Source organism: Tamandua tetradactyla, chromosome 6 (genome assembly GCF_023851605.1).
Source record: "Tamandua tetradactyla isolate mTamTet1 chromosome 6, mTamTet1.pri, whole genome shotgun sequence".
In the NCBI taxonomy this organism is placed as follows: domain Eukaryota; kingdom Metazoa; phylum Chordata; class Mammalia; order Pilosa; family Myrmecophagidae; genus Tamandua; species Tamandua tetradactyla.
The window spans coordinates 18,875,886-18,901,886 of NC_135332.1; the positions used below are offsets into that span (position 1 = coordinate 18,875,886).

Below are 26,001 nucleotides of genomic sequence, written 5' to 3' on the forward strand. Positions count from 1 at the left end.
CTGTAAATCAATATAGGTAGGATTGACATCTTAACTATATTTAGTCTTCCAATCCATGAACACGGTATGCCCTTCCATCTATTTAGGTCTTCTGTGATTTCTTTTAGCAGTTTTTTGTAGTTTTCTTTATATAGGTTTTTTGTCTCTTTAGTTAAATTTATTCCTAGGTATTTTATTCTTTTAGTTGCAATTGTAAATGGGATTCGTTTCTTGATTTCCCCCTCAGCTTGTTCATTACTAGTGTATAGAAATGCTACAGATTTTTGAATGTTGATCTTGTAATCTGCTACTTTGCTGTACTCATTTATTAGCTCTAGTAGTTTTGTTGTGGATTTTTCCTAGTTTTCGACGTATAGTATCGTATCGTCTGCAAACAGTGATAGTTTTACTTCTACCTTTCCAATTTTGATGCCTTGTATTTCTTTTTCTTGTCTAATTGCTCTGGCTAGAACCTCCAACACAATGTTGAATAATAGTGGTGATAGTGGACATCCTTGTCTTGTTCCTGATCTTAGGGGGAAAGTTCTCAATTTTTCCCTATTGAGGATGATATTAGCTGTGGGTTTTTCATATATTCCCTCTATCATTTTAAGGAGGTTCCCTTGTATTCCTATCTTTTGAAGTGTTTTCAACAGGAAAGCATGTTGAATCTTGTCAAATGCCTTCTCTGCATCAAGTGAGATGATCATGTTGATATGGTGTATTACATTAATTGATTTTCTTATGTTGAACCATCCTTGCATACCTGGGATGAATCCTACTTGGTCATGATGTATAATTCTTTTAATGTATTGTGGGATACGATTTGCTAGAATTTTATTGAGGATTTTTGCATCTATATTCATTAGAGAGATTGGTCTGTAGTTTTCTTTTTTTGTAATATCTTTGCCTGGTTTGGGTATGAGGGTGATGTTGGCTTCATAGAATGAATTAGGTAGTTTTCCCTCCACTTCGATTTTTTTGAAGAGTTTGAGGAGAGTTGGTACTAATTCTTTCTGGAATGTTTGATAGAATTCACATGTGAAGCCATCTGGTCCTGGACTCTTCTTTTTAGGAAGTTTTTGAATGACTAATTCAATTTCCTTACTTGTGATTGGTTTGTTGAGGTCATCTATTTCTTCTTGAGTCAAAGTTGGTTGTTCATGTCTTTCCAGGAACCCGTCTATTTCATCTAAATTGTTGTATTTATTAGCGTAAAGTTGTTCATAGTATCCTGTTATTACCTCCTTTATTTCTGTGAGGTCAGTAGTTATGTCTCCTCTTCCATTTCTGATCTTATTTATTTGCATCCTCTCTCTTCTTCTTTTTGTCAATCTTGCTAAGGGCCCACCAATTTTATTGATTTTCTCATAGAACCAACTTCTGGTCTTATTGATTTTCTCTATTGTTTTCATGTTTTTCAATTTCATTTATTTCTGCTCTAATCTTTGTTATTTCTTCCCTTTTGCTTGCTTTGGGATCAGTTTGCTGTTCTTTCTCCAGTTCTTCCAAGTGGACAGTTAATTCTTGCATTTTTGCCTTTTCTTCTTTTCTAATAAAGGCATTTAGGGCAATAAATTTCCCTCTTAGCACTGCCTTTGCTGCGTCCCATAAGTTTTAATATGTTGTGTTTTCATTTTCATTCGCCTCGAGGTATTTACTAATTTCTCTTGCAATTTCTTCTTTGACCCACTCGTTGTTTAAGAGTGTGTTGTTGAGCCTCCACGTATTTGTGAATTTTCTGGCACTCCACCTATTATTGATTTCCAACTTCATTCCTTTATGATCCGAGAAAGTGTTGTGTATGATTTCAGTCTTTTTAAATTTGTTAAGACTTGCTTTGTGACCCAGCATACGGTCTATTTTTGAGAATGATCCATGAGCACTTGAGAAAAAGGTGTATCCTGCTGTTGTGGGATGTAATGTCCTATAAATGTCTGTTAAGTCTAGCTCATTTATTATAATATTCAGATTCTCTATTTCTTTATTGATCCTCTGTCTAGATGTTCTGTCCATTGATGAGAGTGGGGAATTGAAGCCTCCAACTATTATGGTATATGTGTCTATTTCCGTATTAAGTGTTTGCAGTGTATTCCTCACGTATTTTGGGGCATTCTGGTTCGGTGCGTAAATATTTATGATTGTTATGTCTTCTTGTTTAATTGTTCCTTTTATTAGTATAAAGTGTCCTTCTTTGTCTCTTTTAACTGTTTTACACTTGAAGTCTAATTTGTTGGATATTAGAATAGCCACTCCTGCTCTTTTCTGGTTGTTATTTGCATGAAATATCTTTTCCCAACCTTTCACTTTCAACCTATGTTTATCTTTGGGTCTAAGATGTGTTTCCTGTAGACAGCATATAGAAGGATCCTGTTTTTTAATCCATTCTGCCAGTCTATGTCTTTTGATTGGGGAATTCAGTCCATTAACTTTTAGTGTTATTACTGTTTGGATAATATTTTCCTCTACCATTTTGCCTTTTGTATTATATATATCATATCTGACTTTCCTTCTTTCTACACTCTTCTCCACACCTCTCTCTTCTGTCTTTTCGTATCTGTCTATAGTGCTCCCTTTAGTATTTCTTGCAGAGCTGGTCTCTTGGTCACAAATTCTCTCAGTGACTTTTTGTCTGAGAATGTTTTAATTTCTCCCTCATTTTTGAAGGAGAATTTTGCTGGATATAGGAGTCTTGGTTGGCAGTTTTTCTCTTTTAGTAATTTAAATATATCATCCCACTGTCTTCTAGCTTCCATGGTTTCTGCTGAGAAATCTACACATAGTCTTATTGGGTTTCCCTTGTATGTGATGGATTGTTTTTCTCTTGCTGCTTTCAAGATCCTCTCTTTCTCTTTGACCTGTGACATTCTAACTAGTAAGTGTCTTGGGGAACGCCTATTTGGGTCTATTCTCTTTGGGATACACTGCACTTCTTGGATCTGTAATTTAGGTCTTTCATAAGAGTTGGGAAATTTTCAGTGATAATTTCTTCCATTAGTTTTTCTCCTCCTTTTCCCTTCTCTTCTCCTTCTGGGACACCCACAACACGTATATTTGTGTGGTTCATATTGTCCTTGAGTTCCCTGATACCCTGTTCAAATTTTTCCATTCTTTTCCCTATAGTTTCTGTTTCTTTTTGGAATTCAGATGTTCCATTCTCCAAATCACTAATTCTATCTTCTGCCTCTTTAAATCTATCATTGTAGGTATCCATTGTTTTTCCATCTTTTCTACTTTATCCTTCACTTCCATAAGTTCTGTGATTTGTTTTTTCAGTTTTTCTATTTCTTCTTTTTGTTCAGCCCATGTCTTCTTCATGTCCTCCCTCAATTTATCGATTTCGTTTTTGAAGAGGTTTTCCATTTCTGTTCGTATATTCAGCATTAGTTGTTTCAGCTCCTGTATCTCATTTGAACTACTGGTTTGTTCCTTTGACTGGGCCCTATTTTCAATTTTCTGAGCGTGATCCGTTATCTTCTGCTGGTGTCTGGGCATTTAGTCAGATTTCCCTGGGTGTTGGACCCAACAGGTTGAAAGATTTTTCTGTGAAATCTCTGGGTTCTGTTTTTCTCATCCTCCCGAGTAGGTGGCGCTCGTGGCACACGTTTGTCTGCGGGTCCCACCAGTAAAAGGTGCTGTGGGTCCTTTAACTTTGGAAAACTCTCGCCGTGGGGGAGGTTCGCCAGCTGAAGCGGCTTGGAAGTGTGCTAGCCGGCCTGGGGGTCCGAACGCGGGGAGGGTCGTCGGCCACCGCAGCCCGGGAGAGCACCCGTCCGAATTTCCTAGTCGGCCCGGGGCGCCAAGCGTGGTGGGAGAGCACCAGCCGCCACGGCCCGGGAGAGTGCACCGTTCCCAGCCGGGCCAGGGAGTCACGTGTTTGGAAGGGACCCCCCCGGTCACCGTTCTCCGCGGCCTGGGGATTTCCGATCCAATTCTCTCAGTTGGTCCGGGGGCTGCGCATGGTGGGGGCGCCAGCCGCCGCGGCTTGAGGGGACCACCTGACCAATTCTGCCAGCTGGCCCGGGAAGGGGGAGGGGAGAGACTCTGGCCGCTTGCCGCCCCACCTGGGGAAGCTCGCACCCCTCGGCGATCTCCCTGGAGTGGGTTCTCCCAGCCAGTCAGCCGTTCCAGAATGGGGTACGCTGTCTTTTTTATCTCTGTCGTGGCTCCGGGAGCTGTTCTGTATCGTTTCTACTCCCCTAGTAGCTGTTCTGGAGGAGGAAAGGTGACGATGGCAAGGCTGTCGAGGATGGTGGCGGAGGAGCCAGTGAAGGCGGAAGAGGGCACGGTGGTGGTTGGAGTGCCGCTGGAGTAGGAGGAGAAAGGGAAGGATAAGATGGCGGATGGAGCGCCGCCGGAGCAGAAGGGGAAAGAGAAGGGCAAGATGGCGGTTGGAGCGCCGGCAGAGAAGGGGGAAGAGGAGGGCTAGATGGCGGCGGGAGCGCTGGCAGAGAAGGGGGAAGAGGAGGGCTAGATGGCGGAGGGAGCGCCGGCGGAGAAGAGGGAAGAGGAGGGCTAGATGGTGGCGGGAGTGCCGCCGGCGGAGAAAGAGGAAGCTGTACCTTGGTTTTGTGAAAGAAATTGCATGGTTTGGGGGATGGGGGGGAGCATCCCTTATTCTGAAGGCACTTAGATTTCAGTTAAAGAGATAAGATTTACAAGTAGGAAACAATTAGACATCAAGGTACAGTTCCATGCAATCTGCTTTTGGAGCTTTGAGCGGTTCTAATGGCTGAGGGGAAGGGATGGTGAGAAAAGGCTGTGTCCACAAACTGGGGGGACAGACATGTCAACAACAAACTTGAACACAAGGCTGAATGGTATACCTCCTCATAAGAATAATGGCAACAGTACTTTACCAAAAAGCACAAAAGTGTGTCCCTTCACTTAACCTCACGGAGTTCTGGGGACTACTTGCAAGGTTGTTAGAGCTGGATTTGAACTGAGGTTTTCTGACTGCAAAACGAAGATGTTTTAGCACAGGGAGCCGACGGGAATGAGGCTGCATATGACCACTGGTCTCAGGAGCGCAGTTCACCACCAGATCCATGGATACCTTCCCTGGGTCTCCATAGACCTGTACCCTTCTCCCACCTGATCCTCCTGGTCCATTTTTTTGTGCCAGGATTTTTTGTGCCTCAGTTTGACCCTGTTTTGAAGGTCTTACATGCCTCTAAGAAGACACCTGAGCTCTCCCTGCTCCTCACAATGCAGGTGGCTTTAACTTGCTTATGGACGAAGGCCATTAAGTGATTGTCTTAAGACTTTAGGTAAAGGAGTCACTGGAGGTTTCTGAGCAGGAAATGACATGAGCCTCAGCACTGAATATTAGAATTCTCTCCTTCCCTTCACTAGTTATCTCTACCAAAGCCCTAGGCAGCTTTTGGTAGAGGGAAGTTTTTAAATTTTTATTGAGAAATCTTCACACACATACATTCTATACATGGTGTACAATCAAAGCTCATAATATCAACACATGGTTGTGTATTCACCGGCATGATCACTTTTTAGAACATTTGCATCACTCCAGAAAAAGAAATAAAAAGAAAAAGAGAAAAAACTCAAACATACCATATACTTTACCCCTCCCTCTCATTGACCACTAGTGTTTCCATCTACCCAATTTATTTTACCCTTTATCCTCTCATAATCTATTTTTTATCCACATTTAGATGGCAGTTTTATGCTCTTCAAAGTGTTGTCCTGCTATCCAGTCAGATATTCCATGTGATTCCCACAATACTCGAGTAGGGCAGTGGGCAGGACAGACAGCTCAGCCAGTGGGGCAAGAGATAGGGAGAAAGGGGGCAAGGAGAGACCAGTACAAAGTCCAGCCTTGTTCCTTGGAAACGGAGCTGAATATGGCAGGTATGACATGGCCAACTGAGCTCAGACTGCCAAAGGAGAACTAGAGCTGGAGGGATGAAAGGGAACACTAGGGAGGGTCAATGGTCACGGTATACTCCTTGCTGGGAGGCGCCCATAAGCGTATCAGGCTGTTACTTTCGGAGACTGAATATACCATTATGTTCACATGGACCTCTAGCATACAAGAGGGATAAGCAGTCTGAGCCCAAGGGGAAGATAGAGTTTGCCGATGCCTGCTAATACTCGGTTCTGACACCCTGTTCTAGTTTGCTAGTTGTCGCAATGCAATATACCAGAAATGGAACGGCTTTTAAAAAGCAGAATTTAATAAGTTGCTAGTTTACAGTTCTAAGGCCAAGAAAATGTCCCAGTTAAAGCAAGTCTATAAAAATGTCCAATCTAAGGCATCCAGGGAAAGATACCTTGGTTCAAGAAGGCTGATGATGTTCAGTGTTTCTCTCTCAGCTGAAAGGGCACATGGTGAATATGGCAGTGTCTGCTGGCTTTCTTGTGGTTTTACAAAAAGGGGATTCTCTACAAAATGTTTCCTCTTTTAAAGGATTAATGGATTGAGTCACAATTCCATGGAAGCTATCTGATCAAAAGTTACCACCACCAAGTGGGTGGGTCATATCTCCATGGGAACAATCAAATGCTTCTAGTCAACAATACTGAATGAGGATTAAAGGACATGGCTTTTCTGAGGTCCACCAGATTCAAACCAGCACACACCCTGAAAGTAAATCCCAGGAGAGTGGGAAGCTTCTTGTTCTTCCCAGAGCTGGGATCTGTCCTTGGAAGAGCACTTAGAGGGAGGCTCACAGGAAATATTATTCCATGCCTTTCTTGCCCTGGCTCTACTTGCTGACTTGGGTAAAAAAAAGCCAATTATTTGGGGGACTCTGGACTGTAAAGATACACCTGATAAGGCAGCATGCCTGTGTGATCAAGTACAACTTCTGGGTCGGGCATTTGAGATTTTCTACAATCTGTCCCCAATTTTGATCCACTTCATTTCTCTTTTTGAGAGATCAAGTGAGATAATACATGCAAAAGCATTTAAAAATTGTAAAGAAATATGCAAATGTCAAAGTACTGGCTGTTTAAATTCCTAGAGTAAGAAACTAGAACATAGGTGACCAGGGGCCAGGATGAAGGCAGGGAATGGGAAACTAATGCCTGGGTATAGTGTTTCTATTTGGGGTGAGGGAAATTTTTGGTAATGGATGGTGGGGATGTAGCACAACCTTGGGAATGGAATCAGTACCACTGAATTGTATATTTGAATATGGTTAAAGAGGGAAATTTTAGGTTGGTTATATGTCACTAGAATACAAACTAAAACAAACAAACATAGAACTATATAACACAGTACACAAACTGTGAACCCAATTCTAGTAGTTAGATTCACTTATCCTTTGTAGGAATAAGTTTCACAAGGGCAAACCCCAAGATCAAAGACTTGGCCTATTGATTTGGTTGTCCCTACTGCTTGTGAGAATATCAGAAATTCTCCAAATGGGGAAGTTGAATATTTCCTCCTTTCTCCCAAGTTCCCCAAAGGGATTTCGCAGCTACTTTTTAAATATATAATTATGTTAGAGAAATTGTAGGTGTGCAGAAAAAGTTCCCATATAGCCCTACTACTCTACCCCTCCCCACACAACTTTTCTCTGATTAGCACTTTGCATTAGTGTGGTATCATAGTTACAAGTGATGAAACAATATTTTTATGTTTATGGTATTAACTGCAGTTTATAGTTTACATTGTACCTCGAATTCTGAATAGTGCCTGGCATATGGTAGGCACTCATTAAATACTGTTTTCTTCTTATTATTTTGTAATATTTTCTTCACTACCCACCTCTGGTAGCCAAGAGAGGGGAGGGATTGTTCATTATTAGGATTATCAAGATGGATTTTATTTTTTATTTTTTATTTTACATGGGCAGGCACCGGGAAATGATGTCCTCTGGCATCGCAGGCAAGCATTCCTGCCCGCTGAGCCACTGTGGCCCGCTCTATCAAGATGGATTTTAGATGAGTGTCATGTATTAGCTGCTGATTGGTGTTCCTAAAGAGGGGCCATACAGGTGCTCTCTCCAACAACTCTTGAACTGACCTGCTCTAAGCCTGTCTGGGACAGAACTCTAACATGACCAGCATTCTCAGAGAGATGAAGATATTGACATACACAAAAAAGAGCTCCAATGTCAATTCCTTCATGTGGAATGCCTGCCTCTGGCCCTGGAAAATGTGGGATTCTTCCCTGTTCTTCTTTCTACCAGGCCAAATCTAATACATCCTTTAAGGCCTTACTGAAGTCCTGGACCACACCACTTAGCACCTAATCAGATACAGTATTATATTATGTTCTGCTGTCCTATTTGTTTCCCAACGCTAAAATCAAACTATGAGTCTTGCCTCTTGGGTATACAAAACCAGGGTCTCAGGCTGGGCCATGTGAGGGAGGAAGGTACATCTCACCAAGTGGCGTATAAGATGACCTCACCACTGGTCCTTCCAGGCACATAAAAGCCATTCATCTTAGTCACAGTCCAAAGCGGTACCGAGTCCACCCTGGGCACCTGCCTGGACAGCCAGAACCACAAAAGGGAGGTGATGAGAAATTCATGGGACAGCCTGGACAGTAGTACTGACTGCCCAGTGTGACAAAGAAGTGAAATCATCCCAGCCCCCAAGGTCCTTGAGCCACCCCCAAAACATGTAGCTCTGAAGAGTGACCAAGGGACTCTGACCAACTCTGAGTCCCACCCAAAAGCCATCCCCAAAAGGAAACTGTCACTGGCAGGAATACAAGTTGACTGCATTCAGCCAGTGCTCCAAGGGCAGCCCAGTCTGCTACCAAATTCCAGTCCAGCAGGGTTCAGGGAGAGTACATTTAGAGAAGCACTCGGTCCTCCTACAGCATGTCCTCCTGATGTGCCACTGACTTGGATACCAAGGATGCCAATAATTCAAGCTCTAAGTTGTCAGAAAGGAGCCCGCCTGACTTTAGCCTCCACCACAGCTCCATCAACATTGATGCTGGCCTGGGCAGGCCCCCAAGATTGCCCAGCTCAAACACAAATTCCATTTAAAGACAACAGTGACTCTGCCCTAGTGGTGTTCTGCTGCCCCTAACCAACCCCTATGCTCGAGACCTCGTCCAGTTTTCTGGGAGAGCCAGCACAGCCAGGGGCTTGTCATCAAGATGGTTAATGGTTCTTGAAGCTATTTCAGGCCCAGATGGAGAGGCTGGAGGACTGGGGCTGCCAGATGGACAAGGAGACCAAAGAGAACACCTTTTCTAAAGAAATCTTAGGAAAAGTCCTCAATGCCTTGGGCATTGCCTGGCTACCGATGCCCAAAAATTCTAGCAGTTCTGAGGTCTCTGTGAGCAAAACCCTGATGCCAACCTCAATGTCCAACAGCCCAGGACCTGGCAGGGTTTGGGGAGGACATCAGCATGACATTCAAATAACTCTACCATTTCAAGGCCAATGGCTGGTGGCAAGCTGGTAGTGGTGGAGATCCCCAAGAAAAGGAAGGAAGAGTAGAAACCACTCCCTCTGGTTCTAAAGAAATTAGCCAAATCCAAGCCCAGCCAAGAGCCACAATAAAGCCTTAGATGCCCGAAACAAACAGCACCAGGGGGCCTTCAAGAGATTCTGGCGGCCAAGCAAGCAGCTTCTGTACAGCAGAACTCAGCCAAAGAGAACATGGACAGCATCAAGATTTATGTCCCTGAGGAGAAGGAAACAATCTCTAAGTTGTTAAAAACACACACACAAAAATACTTAAAAATCAAACTATGAGAAGAGACCTGTATCTCAGTCTTCTATTTCTCAAGGGGTCCTTGGTACAGTTCAAGTCAAAGATCAACTCATTCAAATAAATCCTAACAATGAATAATTGAGCTTCTGCCAAAGTGCAAGGCACAATGCTTAACCTGCCTAGCTGGTTTACAGAAATAGCCTTTATTTGGCTGAACCAAAGGCAGCTATACCTGCCTCTTGGAGTTGAATTTTGAAAGACAGCATCTTTATAAAACAGATTAGGAGACTAGAGGTAAAAAACATATGAATTGGGCATGGGAGCAAGGTATTCCAATGGAACCACCTCCCCTCAAAGTAGGAAAATATACAATTTAATGTTAGGAAATTAAAAAAAAAAATTTATAAAAAGTGGCTTCTTGCAGACCAATTACTTATGTTGTTTTGCCCAAAGTTCAACCCTAGTCAACCCACAACTTGGGTCCAAGAAATAACTTTTGCATAGTTCCTTTCTTTTCTGATCACTGAGTAAGGCTGCCTTAGATAGGCATGCTGGCAGAATCTAAGCAGAAGCATTATGAGAAAGGCTTTTGTCTAGACCCTTCTTTAAGAGACTGTTAGTGAATACAAGAGTATTTGCAAAGTTTCCTTCAGGGAATGGTGAGAAAGGGGGAAAATTCAACTTCCCCAAGTTGAATTCTTGATATTCTCACAAGGAGTGTGGACAACCAAAACTATACGCTGAGCCCCCAATCTGGGGGTTTGTTCATATGAACCTTAACCCCAAAAAGGATAGGTCAAGCCTACTTAAAATTAGGCCTAAGAGTCACCCCCAAGAGAACCTCTTTTGTTGCTCAGATGTGGCCTCTATCTCTCCAGCCAACACAACAAGCTAACTCACCACTCTCCCCCTGTCTATGTGGGATATGACTCCCAGTGGTGTGGACCTTCCTGGCAACGTGGGACAGAAATCCTAGAATGAGCTGAGACTCAGCATCAAGGGATTGAGAAAACCTTCTTGACCAAAAGGGGGAAGAGTGAAATGAGACAAAACAAAGTATCAATGGCTGAGAGATTTCAAACTGAGTCAAGAGGTTATCCTGGAGGTTATTCTTACACATTAGATATCATCTTGTTAGTCAAGATATAATGGAGAGGCTGGAGGGAACTGCCTGAAAATGTAGAGCTGTGTTCCAGTAGCCATGTTTCTTGAAGATGACTGTATAATGATATAGCTTTCACAATGTGACTGTGTGATTGTGAAAACCTTGTGTCTGATGCTCCTTTTATCTACCTTATCAACAGATGAGTAAAACATTTGGAATAAAAATAAGTAATAGGGGGAACAAATGTTAAAATAAACTTAGATTGAAATGCTAGTGATCAATGAAAGGGAGGGGTAAGGGGTATGGTATGTAAGAATTTTTTTCTGTTGTCTTTTTACTTCTTTCTCTGAATTGATGCAAATGTTCTAAGAAATGATCATGATGAATATGCAACTATGTGATGATATTGTGAATTACTGGTTATATATGTAGAACAGAATGATCATATGTTAAGAATGCTTGCATTTCTTTCATGTCATATTTTTTTTAAATTAAAAAAATACATATATGAAAAAAGAGACTGTTAGTAAAGGATCTTTACTCCATTTTTCTTTGTATGCATTCTTTTTTTAAAAACTTCTATCTATTTTTAAAAATTTTTATTGTGGTAACATGTCTACAACATGATACTTTCCATTTTAACCCCTGTCCAGGGTATGGTTTAGTGGTGTGAATCACATTCACAGTGCAGTGCTACCATCATCACTGTCCAGTGCCAAAACTAAACACATTCCTTATCCGCATCTCTTGTTATTCTTCATCTGCCTCCCTCATTATTTCCTTGGGATACAATCACAGAAATGCCATTTCTGGGTCAAAACTGAAATGAAGAAAACAAGCGTGGCTCGCTCTTAAAAACCCTCATATGAAGAACAGACGGAGAGTATGTTAACTCACAGGGAGCGCAACATTAACAGAGTGTTTTTAAAAGGTGTGTGTGGAGAGGGTGTGTGTGTGGGGGGGAGAGAGAGAGAGAGATCGAGCTTTCAGCTTTCAGCTCAGAAGAGGTTCCTGGGACAGTCCTGCATCTGGGCTCATCTGACACCAGCCATCTCCACCATGCCCAAACCCCAATGCCATCAAAGCTGTGGATCTGAGGTGCACCAGTGGGGAAACTGGTTCCTCTTCTGCTTGGCCCCCTGGGTCTGTCTACAAAAGAGGTGGCTGATGCCATCGCCAAGGTAACTGATGACTAGAAGGATATAAGGATTGCTGTTTAACTGAGCATTCAGAGCAGACAGCCCTGAAGGAGGGTTGCCTTCTACTTCCACCCTGATCATCAAAGCTCTCAAGGAACCATTGAGAGACAGAAAGAAGTAGAACACATTCAGCACAGTGGAGTCACACTTTTGATGAGATTGTCAACACTGCCTGACAGATGCGGCACTGATCCTTAGCCAGGGAACTCTCTGGAACCATTAGAGAGATTCTGGGGGCTGCCTAGTCTAGGGGCTGCAGTGTTTATGGCTGCCACCCTCCTGGTATTACAGATGACATCATCAGTGGTGCAGTGGAATGCCAGCTAGGTAAAAACTGCAGAGGAAAATATTTCAGCAAAGGATCACTGACACCCCCTTCCCTCCAAAAAAAAAGGAGCATGCATGCATATGAGAGAGATTTGTGTATTTTATAGGCTCGAAAAGAAAGCACCATTATTTCTAAAAATCTAAGGTGCTTTTCCACTTATTTTCTTATCCTTCTAAGCCCCTTGAAAATTCTGGGTAATTCTTTTTACAGACGGAAAGACCTGGTTAGAAGGGAATTATTGCATTACACATGAAGTTATACAGGGGAATGACTGGGAATAAGGGAATCTCTAATTGTAGAATACATACATAGGAAAGACTCCAATTTCATTTTATTAACAACTTGGTTACCCCCTGTTTTAGCTAGGGTTCTCAAGAGAAACAGAATCAGCAGGAGATATCCGTAGATAAAAATTTATAAAAGTGTCTCACGTTACTGTGGGAATGCAGAGTCCAAGGTCTGTAGGGCAGGCTACAAGCCGGCAATGAAGGTTCTCAATGAACTCCCAGGAAAGGCTGACTGGGCAACCAGGGGAATGTAAGGTCCAAGGTCTGTAGGGCAGGCCGCAAGCTGGCAACTCCAATGAAGGGTCTGGACGAACTTCACAGGAAAGGTTAGCTGGCTGAAGCAGGAAGAGAGACTGTCTCTTCTGAATCCTCCTTAAAAGCCTTCGAGTGATTAGATTAAGCATCACTCACTGCAGAATACACTCCCCTTAGCTGATTACAAATGCAATCAGCTGTGGATGCAGCCAATGCAGTCAGGATTTAAGTCCGGGAAACGTCCTCACAGCAACAGACAGGCCAGCGCTTGCGCGACCAGACAACTGGGCACCACCACCTGGCCAAGTTGACACATAAACCTGACCATGAACCCCTCAGTAACCAGATTTAAGCCACAATGAAAACGGAAGAATTCAAGCCTCAAAGAGTAGTCAAGGTTTGCATTTAAAGAATGCTTGGGGTGCCCTTTCCTATCTAGAAGAAGCATGAACCATGTGATCAATTTGCTTCAGCCACAGGCATGTATTCTAAAGCAATTCCCTTACTGCTTGTTACTTTCCCCAAAACTTGATGTTTGCAGGCCTACAGAGAATGGTAATAAAGTTTTAGAGCTTAGAGTTCCTAGAAATTTCCTTTAATATTAAAAGGTCCTTTACTGCTTTTATTGCAGTTTTCATAACAGAGCATGGAAAGCTCTCAGCTGCTGATGAATTGGGGTAAATTTGCACAGATCTAAAACTATAATTTTTTCTGGCTGGAACCCTTGGGATCAGTGGACTGAAATTAAGTTTTTGGTCAAGGTTTGGTCAAGTAAAGCAGAGATGATGACGCTGAAGGATTAAGCAGGGCAAGGGAGAGGTAGATGCTGCGGTTCAAGACAAGGATAACCAGGGATCACACTAGAAAGTGTTGAGCTGCCATCACTTGATGCTTCCATTATGATAGACTGACAAGAATTAAGATGAAAGGAGCAGCAGATTCCTGTGACCCACCTCAACTCCCTCTGCATATGCTTGTTCAGTAGAGTTGGCGACAGAATCACCTGCATCTGACCATCTCACTCCTTTCCTCTCTCAGGCTTTTCTAATAGAATGTGTATTGATTGGTTGTGCATGTGACATCACTCCACTGTATTCATGTTCTCTTCTTGAAGCGTCAGGGCAACAACTGTGAAAGAATTATCCATTTAGGGAGTGTGGCCTTCAAGAGTATTTGGGTCATTGGTAACAAGTCCTTTTAGAGTTCATTATAGCATGGCTGAGATGACTTTCAGGGAAAAAGGATCTTTTGGAAAAGTTTTAAAGGTGGAAACTGAGGCACATGGGAGTCACATAATATACAGTACTTTCAATAAGCAAGTGTTCTCTTCCCCTCTCTTTTCTTCTCACTGTTCTGTATACGAGGTTATTCCGCTGTATTAATTAGGGTTCTCTAAAGAAACAGAATCAACAGGAGATATTCGTAAATGCAAAATTTATAGTGTCTCACATAATTGTGGGAACATACAGTCCACAATCCACAGGGCAGGCTGTGAAGCTGACGATTCTGACGGAGGGTCTGGACGAACTCCACAGGAGAGGGTTGCTGGCTGAAGCAGGAAGAGAGCCTGTCTCTTCTGAATTCTCCTTAAAAGGCTTCCAGTGATTAGATTAAGCATCACTCATTACAGAAGACACTCCCCTTGGCTGATTACAAATGGAATCAGCTGTGGATGCAGCCAACATGATCATGATTTAATTCTATGAAATGTCCTCATAGCAACAGACAGGCCAGCACTTGCCCAATCAGACAAACAGGTACCACCACTTGGCCAAGTTGACACATGAAGCTGACCATGACATCCCCCAAACTGAACTGAACAGTAGAATATGAAGGCAGTCAAACTTGTGAATCAGTTCAGATTTAAATGAAGTCTACAGAATTCCAGTCAGTAGAGTTCATCTCATACAACCCTCCTGGTTCACCAGTGATAAAACTAAAACTTTGAAGTATCTGACAAGGGCAGAACTTGCACCCAGCCCTTCTAATTCTGAAGCCAGCTGTCTTCTCATATCACTGTTCTCCATTTCAAGTTGATCAGGTGATGTTTCCTGAGAATAAAAGGCAGAACTCCCAAAGCTGTTCTGTGAATCCTTGCAAGAAACCCTGTTTGGCCGTGTTGGTTTCCAAGCTTTGCACAAGAGCCTTGGTCAAACTTTAAGGGTGGCCTTTTCTAATGCTAAGCCTGGGTGGACCCCTGATCTCAGACTGAGCGCTTACCTAAGATGAGGCAATACTGCTTAAACCACAGGATAGTCTCAGAAAAACTACACAATCACCTGAACCCCTCCATAAGTCCACTGTCAGAGTCCCTGACCTCTGTGAACTAATGCCCAGTTCCTCTTTTTCTTTCAGACCTTCTAATTTTTCAATTCCCCATTTCCCTTCCCTCTTCTGCCCTTTAAAAAATCCAGTTACCCATGTTTCTTGATGATGATTGAATAATGATATAGCTTTCATAATGTGACTGTGTGATTGTGAAAATCCTGTGTGTGATGCTCCTTTAATCTACCTTGTCAACAGACGAGTAGAACATATGGAATAAAAATAAATAATAGGGGGAACAAATGTTAAAATAAATTTAGTTTGAAATGCTAGTGATCAATGAAAGCGAGGGGTAAGGGTTATGGCATATATAATCTTTTTTTCTCTGTTTTCGTTTTATTTCTTTCTCTGAATTGATGCAAATGTTCTAAGAAATGATGAACATGCAACTATGTGATGAAACTGTGAATTACTGATTATATATGTAGAACAGAATGATCATATGTTAATATTCTTGTTCATTTGTTGTTAAATCTTTTAAAATTAATAAATAAATAAATTAAAAAAAAAATCCAGCTACCCCTGTGTGTGGAAGTTAAGATCCATTCTCTTTGCCCTGCATAGGAGATTGAATAAAATCTGTGCTGCCACTTTAAGGACTGCCCACTGCTTTTCTTTGACAGTAGACAAAAGAAGTCTGAGGACTATTTAAAACATAAAAAAAGGCCTAATGAAGACTGAAATAGGAAACGGACAAAGAAAGAAATGCAAACTGCCCACATATACTCTTTCTTAGAAGATAACAAAAACAAAATTAAAGCAAGGTACCTGTGTGGTAAAGAGCCCAGGAAAGGGGGCAGTGTTGCATCCTGCCAAGTGAGCTTAAATGCTACATCTCAGTAAGAAGGCAATTTGGCAATATGTGATTACTCATGCCCTTTGACCCAGTACTTCTTCAAATTTACCCTGAGGAAGTAACTAGCGAAGCCAGACTCAGCTCAGGCCCCTCACCACTTTCACTGTAATTACACAGAAAGAGGTGGACTTGGAAAGAAAAGAGGTAGATTTGATCTTTTCCCAGCTCTAGGGCTCTGCTACCATGGAGCAGTTTCTCTGACTTCCTGAATTGTAGCTTATGAAAAAACACTAAAGAGAATTCAGCGTTTTTTGGAGCATGTACTAAGTAACACAAAAGAAACCCAGATACATCTTTGGCAAGGGATGTTAATACGTGACCGGGCAAAAAAAAAACCAAATCTGAAAACAAGAGTTACTCAACTTTAATTTTGCTTCTTGTTTCTCGGTCAAAAACAATGAGACTTAGATGAGAAACAGAAATATATTAAAAGAAGCAATTGGAATTTTTAAAAATATTTTTGACAAATCTTCACACACAGTCCATACATCACAATATCATCATTTAGTTATGTATTCATCATCATGATCATTTTTAGAACATATGCAGAAAAAGAAATAAAAACAAAAAAGAAAAAAATTCCCACATCCCATAAACCTTACCCCTTACTCTCATTGACCCCTATTATTTCATCTACCCAATTTATTTGACCCCTTGTCTATTGTTCTAGTTTGCTAGCTGCCGGAATGCCATATACCAGAAACAGAATAGCTTTTAAAATGGGGAATTTAATGAGTTGCTAGTTTACAGTTCTAGGGCCGAGAAAATGTCCCAATCAAAACAAGTCTATAGAAATGTTCAATCAAAGGCATCCAGGAAAAGATACCTTGGTTCAAGAAGGCTGATGAAGTTCAGGGTTTCTCTCTCAAGTGAGAAGGCACATGGCAAACACAGTCAGGGCTTCTCTCTCGGCTGGGAGGGCACATGGCGAATACGGCATCATCTGCTAGCTTTCTCTCCTGGCTTCCGGTTTCATGAAGCCCCCTGGGAGGCGTTTTCCTTCTTCATCTCCAAAGGTCACTGGCTGGTGGACTCTGTTTCGTGGTGCTGCAGCATTCTCTGCTCTCTCTGAATCTCTCGTTCTTCAAAATATTTCCTCATTTACAGGGCTTCAATAAACCAATTAAGATCCACCCAAATGGGTGGAGACATGTTGTCCCCTAATTCAGTTTAACAACCATTCTTGACTAAACACATCATCCAGGGAGATGATCTCATTACAGTTTCAAACATACAGCATTGAATAGAGATTATTCTACCTTTATGAAATGGTATTTATATTAAAACATGGCTTTTCTTAGGGGGCATACTTCCTTTCAAACCAGCACATCTATTGTTTATTTATTTAATATTTTTTCACTCATCTGCCCATACCCTGTATAAAAGGAGCATCAGACACAAGGTTTTCACAATCACACAGTCACATCGTAAATGTTGTATCATTATACAAGGCTACTGGAACACAGCTCAGCAGTTTCAGGTACTTCCCTCCAGCCATTCCAATACACTAAAAAGGGATATCTATATAATGAATGCATAAGAATAACCTCCAGGACAACCTTTCAACTGTGTTTGGAATCTCTCAGCCACTGACACTTTATTTTGTCTCATTTTTCCCTTCCCCTTTTTGGTCAAGAAAGCTTTCTCAATCCCATGATGCTGGGTTCCAGCTTATTTCAGGATTTCTGTCCCACGTTGCCAGGGAGATTTACACCCCTGGGAGTCATGTCTCACTTAGGGAGGGCAGTGAGTTCACCTGCCGTGTTGGCTTAGAGAGAGAGGCCACATCTGAGCAACAAAAGACATTCTCTGGGGGGTGACACTTAGGCATAATTATAAGTAGGCTTAGCTTCTACTTGCAGGAATAAATTTCATAGGAGCGAATCTCAAGATCGAGGGTTCAGCCTATTGAATTTGTTGTCTCCACTGCTTGCAAGAATATCAGGAATTCCCCACTGGGGAAGCTGAATAGTTCCTCCTTTCTTCCCAGACCCCCAAGGAACTTTGCAAATACTTCTTTATTCACTGCCCAAATTACTCTGGGATATATCGGGACATCACACTAACCTGAACAAACCAACAAGATCTCATACCCTATTCAAGATTTTATGTACTTATTATGTTTAACTAAACTGACCACACAAGTTAAATTAGGTAATGTGCTACCCAAGATAGAAATTTCGTACCAAATAAACATCTCTTCCTTTGTTCTCACACAGAAGTTGAAGTTTTAAAATATGGATGATATCATCCTTTACACTGTTTTCTGATCTACCCCAGTCCTGTCCAGATCAACTTCATTCATATCTCTAGTTGAAACCTGATCCCTTTTTCAACTTTTTAAACAGTTTCTGCATGGGGTACTGCTGACTTTCATAGCTTCAGTGCTCTAACTTTGAGCCTTAGGTGTCACATAAATACCCGAAGTTTCTGGGAACAACCAGGTTATATACAAATAGTTCAGTATCTCAGAATTTAGAAGTAATAGTTACAACTCCTGAATATGTTACTGCTGCAAGAGTTTACAATCCAGGACCCTTTATAATAGGCCTCAACCTGATAATCTATGCTCTCGACTTCAGTTCAATGACTTTTTATATTACAGTTAGTCCATATGAGTGAGGTATGATAATATTTGTCTTTTCGTTTCCGACATTTTATTCAACATACAGCTCTTAAGTTTCATTCATAGGAATGAATTGCATGCCGCACGAGGAATTAGATCTTGAAAACAAAATAAATCTAAGAGATCTTCTAAATGAGGGGCTCTGAATGTACTCAAGTTTCCTGATAGGCTGGGATTCCCGAAAGCGGCACCCAGGATGAAAGTGTGTGTGTGCGTCCTTCATGGGGAGTGTGATTGTAGGGTATGGGAGTGAGTGCAGGGAGGAAACAGGGAAGGAAGAGTGTGTAGTACAAGGATGCTTCACCCCTTGGTCCCACAGGACTGCCAGAGTAGTCTGAATGAAAATCATCTGAGACCTGTCCACCTGTTCAGAAGGAGAAATTGGGAAGTGTTTTCTCTTGGCTCGTGTTTCCTGTTGGTCCAGGATTTATTCCATAGGGTGGTGACTCTGCAATTCTTCAGGTGCTGTGCACTCTTGTGTGCTTGAGACTCTGAGGAACAGTAGAGAAACTGGGGAGCAGCTGTTAGTGTGGAGTAGTTGAGGTTGGTGGGAGCCTACACAGGCCTGGGGGTCAGCAGGGGTGTCTAACACACTGGGGCGGGGACTGGAGAGAATGAAATAACTTCTGATAGAGCTGACAGGACTAAGCACACATGCACTGGGCACAAATACAACAAAGCTATGGTCCCTTTGCTCAGGAAGCTGAAGGCCTAGACAGTGAGATCTGTGCTGCTAAGAGAAAGGAGAGAGGGGTTGGGGGAGGAGGTGAGGGTATCCAAGCTGGATAGGGTCACAAGTATTACCCAGTGTTTTTGTTTTCTTTTTAACATTTTTTATTGTGAGATATATATATATACAAAAGCAATACATTTCGAAGTACACTGTAACAAGTAGTTACAGAAAAGATTTTAGAATTTGGTTTGGTTTACAGTTCCATAATTTTAGGTGTTTCTTTCTAGATGCTCCAAGACACTGGTGACTACAGAAATAAGAAAATGATTCAGTAGACATACTCATATGTGAAATCCTATCTTTTCTGTTATAACTTCACTTCTCCTTTGATTCTTCTTTCAATCTTTAGAGGTATTTGGGTTATGCTCATTCTAACTTCTTCATGTTAGAAAGGGATGCCGATAATATGGGAGAGGGGAATAAAGCTGGTTGATGTTCTTGGAGAAGCCAGGACATAACTGGCCTAGGAACCCATCTGGAAGTTTTAGGTTTCTGGAAAGTAATCTCAGTTTGTGAAACTTCTGTAGAATCTCAGATAAAGCCCTAGGTATTCTTTAGGGTTAACAGGAATGATGTTGTTGGGGTTTGGCAAACCATGGCAATTAGTAATACCTAGCTGAAGCTTGCATAAGAGTAGCCTCTAGAAAAGCCTCTCGACTCTACATGAACTCTCTTAATCAGTGATACCTTATTTTGTTACATTTCTATTTCCCCTTTTGGTCAGTAAGGCATTGTGGATCCCACGGTGCCAGGGCCAGGTTCATCCCTGGAAGTCATATTCCACATTGCCAGAGACTTTCACCCCTGGATGTCATATCCCACATAGGGGGGAGGGTAATGATTTTCCTCGCAGTTAGGCTTAAAGAGAAAGAGAGGCCTCATCTGAGAACAAGAGTTTCTCTGGAAGAAACTCTTAGGTATAACTATAGGTAGGCTTAACTTCTCTGCTACAGAAGTAAGTTTTCATAAGAACAAACCCTCAAGATCAAGGATTTGGCCTATTGACTTGGGAGTCCCTAATATTTGAGACAGTATCAGGAGTTTCCCAGGTGGGAAAGCTTAATAGTTCCATATGTTTTCTCCTGTCTTTCCTTCAAGGGACTTTGCCAATACTTTTTAATTATCTGCCCAACATACTCTAGGATGTATCCAGGTATTACATTAAGCTATACAGAATTACAAGCCCTCATTCCCATTCTGGACTCCATGTATTTGGGTTGTTTAAATGAGCTATCCAGACAGGCTGAGTTAGATTATGTGCTACGGAAACTTTAGGTTTTGAACAAAATCTCTCTCTCTTCTTTGGTCTCATATAGTAGGTGAAATTCTAAAATACAGACACTGTCATCCTCTAGCCTGTATTCTGATTTACCTTAGTCCCAACAAGATAGGCTTCATTCTTATCTCTAATTGAAGCCTGATCTCTTTTTGGTTTCTTTAACAGTTGTATGTAGCACTGCTGACTTTCAGAGCCACAGAACTGAGTTTTAGGTCACACTATCCAACAGTTGTTGAAGCCCACACAGCTCCTCATGGAGGTGAGGGGCCTGAGTTTGGCCTGAAGACCTCTGAGGAGTACACACTAGTCTCTGGGAAGCTAGCGAACACAACAGAGGAAGCCAACTCTTGCCAGTGTTTTGGTACAGTAAGTGCCAGCCTGACAACCCCTTCCTTGGGGTGTATTTCACTAACACACAGTTAATACTGCTGGAAAAATGCCACAAATCCTAGGCCCGCCCTAGACCTTAGAGTTCAGTAAACAAGCTGGGCCCCACAGCCTGTGAGAGTTCATAAAAATAACATTTGTTTTTGTACTGGCTGCATATCCCCCAACTCTGACCTTTCCTACACATTCTAATGACTCACCCTGGCCAACAGTCTTAAACCGTGTTTGCAGAATCATGGAAATGCTTTGTGAAAATATTTGGGGAGTTGGGGAGTGGAAGCGGTGGGAGGGTTGTTGGGGCCTTCAATCACTTGGCTCCAGCGAGGGGACTCCCCCTCCCCAATGAGCACAGGTTGTCTGTCCCTCCCCCAGATCTAGCTCTGCCTGCCAAGGCAGAATACACAGTCCCTGCCACTGGGTGGCAGCCAGGGTTGGGTAATAGCTTATCTTGTCTGAAAACCGAGTCCCACTTCTACACACTGCACTCTGAACTTGAATAGTCAGGGGTGGCTCACACACCCTTATTTGGTCTTGCGGCTTGCACTGCCAGAGTTGGAAGGTTCTGCCGGCCCTCCCCCCCCCACCCCCATCCCAGCACATTTCTAAACTTGAGGACCTCCTTTGTCATCCAAAGCGGGCAAAGGGCAGCAGAGTTCAGTGCTAAGATGAGTGCTAAGCAGAGAACAAGCAAGCATGGAAGATTACTCAGGGCTTGTGAGGTTCCAGGGGGCCTCAGACTGCTAACACTGAGCCCACCTCCCAAGGATGTGGCTGCCAGATTGCATGAGTAACCAGTCACTAGACTGCACAGGAGTTAGATAAGCTGAGGAGAGGTTTGAGACATGACATACTAAAGCAAGGCTGGGCAACTCTGAATCATCAGTGACTCGTTTAAGACAAGCACAGAGAAGAAAAGAAAATGGGGGATAGGGTGTGTGGTGGGGTGGTGAGTAGAAAGAGAAAGGAAAAGATCTGAGGAATAGGACCTGGCTGAGAAAAGAGATACACAAAAGCCAATTGATCAATTTTTATTAAGTCTCTCTTCCGATAAGGTGCTAATCTTCAAGCAGCTTAGGAGCCCAGACATAAGACCAAATGTCCCAGGAGACTCTTATCTACACAAAACTTAAAGCTCCCAATTTTAACCATAAAAGAGATTTTTCCCTTCTCATAGGAAATGAAAGAGATTAGCAAATCATGACTGCTAGGAATTATATGGAATCAGTTACACTACAATCTGGGCCCAGCTTTTTCAGAAAGATGAACTTCACATTACTTCATACTTGCAAAGTTCTTGCAAAAAATCCCCAAATTGCCAATTTTCTGTTTAATTAACTACTGGAAAACAGAAAAAAATGTCCTAAGCAGAAAGCTAAACAGGTGTGGGCAATATTTGAGCAGTGTATAATATTATTTTGAGTATACAAGTGTTTTGGTTTGCTAATGCTGTTGGAATGCAATATACCAGAAATGGGTTGGCTTTTTTAAAGGGAATTTATTAAGCTACAAGTCTACAGTTCTAAGGCCATAAAAATGTTCAAACTAAGGCATCCAGATAAAGATAACTTGACTCAAGAAAGGCTGATATCTGTCACATGGGAAGGCAAGTGGCTGGTGTCTGCTGGCTTTTGTTCCTGGTTCTGTTACTTTCCAATTTCTGATGCCAGGGGTTTCCTCTCTAAGCGTCCATGGGCCTTGACTTAACACCTCTGGGGCACAACTCTGGGTTCTGGCTTACTTAGCATCTCACGTTAAGGCATGTGGTGATGTCTGCTGGGTTCCAAACATCCCCATCTAGGCATCTGCTCTCTCTACTGGTACTCCAAGCATCTTCAAATACCTGTATCTTTGTCGGCTCTGAAGCAATTCTTCTCCAAGCATCTGCATCTGGGGTTTCTCCAAAACATTTTCCCTTTTAAAGGACTCTAGTAAAGTAATCAAGACCTACTTTGAATGGGTGGAGTCACAACTCCATGGAAACAATCCAGTCAAAGTTTCCATCCTACAATATTGAATCAGGACATGGCTTTTTTTGGGATATACAACACTTCAAACCAGCACAAGAAGAAAGGGGTATAACCTTTCACTGGTCTCTAAATCTGGTGCCTGAAATTTCTGCCTCATTGTTTGTTTTTAAAGAACCACAATTGGTGTTACCTCAGAGAAGGGGTTTATCCCTGATTTTGACAAGCACCTGACACCCTTTCATAAGCCAAGAAATGAGGTAAGACAGAAAGCCAGAGAGCAGAGCCCCAGATCCCGCTGGGCCACATGGCCTGGCTCACAATGAATACCAGGCATTCTGCATGCTGGCTCCCACTGGAATCTGAGAGAGGGCACCGGAACTGTGGACTGGGGAGCTCTGAGAAAGCTCTCAGTGGAAATGGTACTTTGCTATTTAGACTTCATTGAGTTGCATGAGGGATGCAAGGATGAGGCCAATGTTCTAATAATGAAATCCAAGGCAAAATACCATGTGGTGACTTGAAGCTATGTAAAAACAGAAAAACAGCCTTTCCGGCGGTGACGACGTCCCCACGAGAACATGCCTCTCGCAAAAGACCTCCTTCATCCCTCTCCAGAGGAGGAGAAGAGGAAACACAAGAAGAAGCGCCTGGTGCAGAGCCCCAATTCCTACTTCATGGATATGAAATGTCCAGGGTGCTATAAAATCACCATGGTCTTTAGCCATGCACAGACAGTAGTTTTGTGTGTTGGCTGTTCCACTGTTCTCTGCCAGCCTACTGGAGGAAAAGCAAGGCTTACAGAAGGATGCTCCTTCAGAAGGAAGCAGCAGTAAGAGCACACTGAAGCAAGATGAGTGGGGCACCATCACAATAAACATTTTGGATACAAAAAAAAAAAAAAACAAAAACAAAAAAAACAGAAAAACATGCTCTTAAACTTAATCCATTCCTATGTGTGTGAACCCATTGTAAATAGGACCTTTCAATGAGGTTACTTCAGGTAAGATTTGACCCAATTCAATCAGGATGGGTCTTAGTCTTATTACCGGAATCCTTTTACAAGAAGAATGAAATTCAGACACAAAGAGAAAAAGCCACCAAGGGAGAAGCCAGAAGCTGAAAGCCAATTGTTCTAGTTTGCTAGCTGCCGGAATGCAATATACCAGAAACGGAATGGCTTTTAAAAAGGAGAATTTAATGAGTTTCAAGTTCACAGTTTATAGGCCGAGAAAATGTCCCAGTTAAAGCAAGTCTATAGAAATGTCCAATCTAAGGCATCCAGGGAAAGATACCTTGGTTCAAGAAAGTTGATGAAGTTCAGGGTTTCTCTTTCAAGTGGAAGGGCACATGGCGAACACAGTCAGAGTTTCTCTCTCATCTGGAAAGGCATATGGTGAACACGGTCAGGGTTCCTCTCTCATCTGGAAGGGCACATGGCGAACATGGTGTCATCTGCTAGCTTCTTCTCCTGGCTTCCTGTTTCATGAAGCAACCCGGGAGGCATTTTCCTTCTTCATCTCTAAAGGATGCTGGTTGGTAGACTTTCTGCTTCTCATGGCTATGCCATTCTCTGTTCTCTCAAATCTCTCTTTCTTCAAAATGTTTCCCCTTTTACAGGATTCTAGTAAACTAATCAAGACCCACCCAAATGGGTGGAGACACACCTCCACCTAATCCAGTTTAACAAGCACTCTTGATTAAATCACATCTCCAGGAAGATGATCTAATTACAGTTTCAAACATACAACACTGAATAGGAATTAGAAGAAACAGCTGCCTTTACAAAATGGTATTAGGATTAAAACATGGCTTTTCTAGGGTACATACATCCTTTTAAACCAGCACACCAATGGAACCTGGAAGGAGAGGCTGCAATGTGCACTGCCAGGTAACAGGAGCCCAGGATGAAGGATCACTAGCAGCTGCCCCAGAACACCATCACTGGTTTGATAACACTTTGATTTAGATTTCTCCTAACTTCACAATATGAACCAATAAATTCCCATTGTTTAAGCCAACTCATTGCGTGCTATTTGCTTTAGCAATGAGGACACCAAAACACTCCCATTTGAGAAAGACTGCATCCCTTTAAAAGTCAAGTGCTCTCACTTTATTTGGTGGCCAGTTCCAGAATGGGCACTGAAATTGGTGGTACTCAATTATAAAGTGCTCATCCACATAGAGCTCTTTGGTTTTGCTTTGTTTTAAGGTCATCAAAATTAAAACACATTGCAACATTTCTCAACAAGGAGTCGTGGCTATGGGTATAAGAACCTTAGTTTGGAAAACTCTTGAGTAAGGATAACAAAGGCTAACAGATTTGAACACAAGGGCAGTGCAGTAGAAATGGAAGTCAGGAGGATATGTAGCTAGTAGCATCAACACTGCCAAGAGGTTGAAGGAGATGAGCACTGGGACAGGGCTCATGGATTTTACCCCTTAAAAAATCACTTGTGACCTCCAAAAGCAATCCAAGGAAGTAGGGTGGACAGAAGCTAAATAACAAGAACAGGGGTCAGTGGGTAATGAGAAAGGATCATCTGTAGTGCTTTCAAGAAGTTTAAGAATGACAAGAAAGTGAGAGATAGAAATTAAGAGCATGGCAGTCTAGGGAAAGATTTTTTTACAATCTTGAGAATGTTTGAAGAGTTGGTAAAGACTAAACTACATGAGAGGGATGAAATAACAGAGGGACACAACAAAAGGGGATACAGCTAATAGTACAGGGCAATTTGGGGCCACAAGAGGTACATATTAAGCAGCAATCAAGCAGAGGTTTTAACTGGGCTAGCTCTTTCCATTTCATCAGGCTGAGGTGAGGATTAAATGAGATAATATCTGTATGACACTTAGCACAGACCTTGGTCTGTGGTCAGTGCCCAATACCATGTTAGCTGTGGAGCCGATATTTGAGTGCTGAGGAATGGAATGAGTAATGAAGTAGGAGCATCATCAAGAAGTGGTCAGTGAACAGTAAGCGGTCCTGTGTGATTAGACTGCAAAATATGAAGGAGTTCAGGCTGTGAACTT

At 42.2% G+C, this 26,001-nt stretch overlaps 1 protein-coding gene and 2 pseudogenes across 1 annotated transcript in view; 2 read left to right on the forward strand and 1 right to left on the reverse strand.

The window, feature by feature from the left end:
* The window catches only part of PIGL (phosphatidylinositol glycan anchor biosynthesis class L), a 127,479-nt gene that overhangs the window by 46,073 nt on the left and 55,405 nt on the right, over nucleotides 1-26,001 (reverse strand). The window lies entirely within an intron of this gene.
* Nucleotides 8,778-9,665, forward strand: LOC143685598 (disks large-associated protein 4 pseudogene; annotated as a pseudogene).
* Nucleotides 23,520-23,873, forward strand: LOC143687225 (small ribosomal subunit protein eS27 pseudogene; annotated as a pseudogene).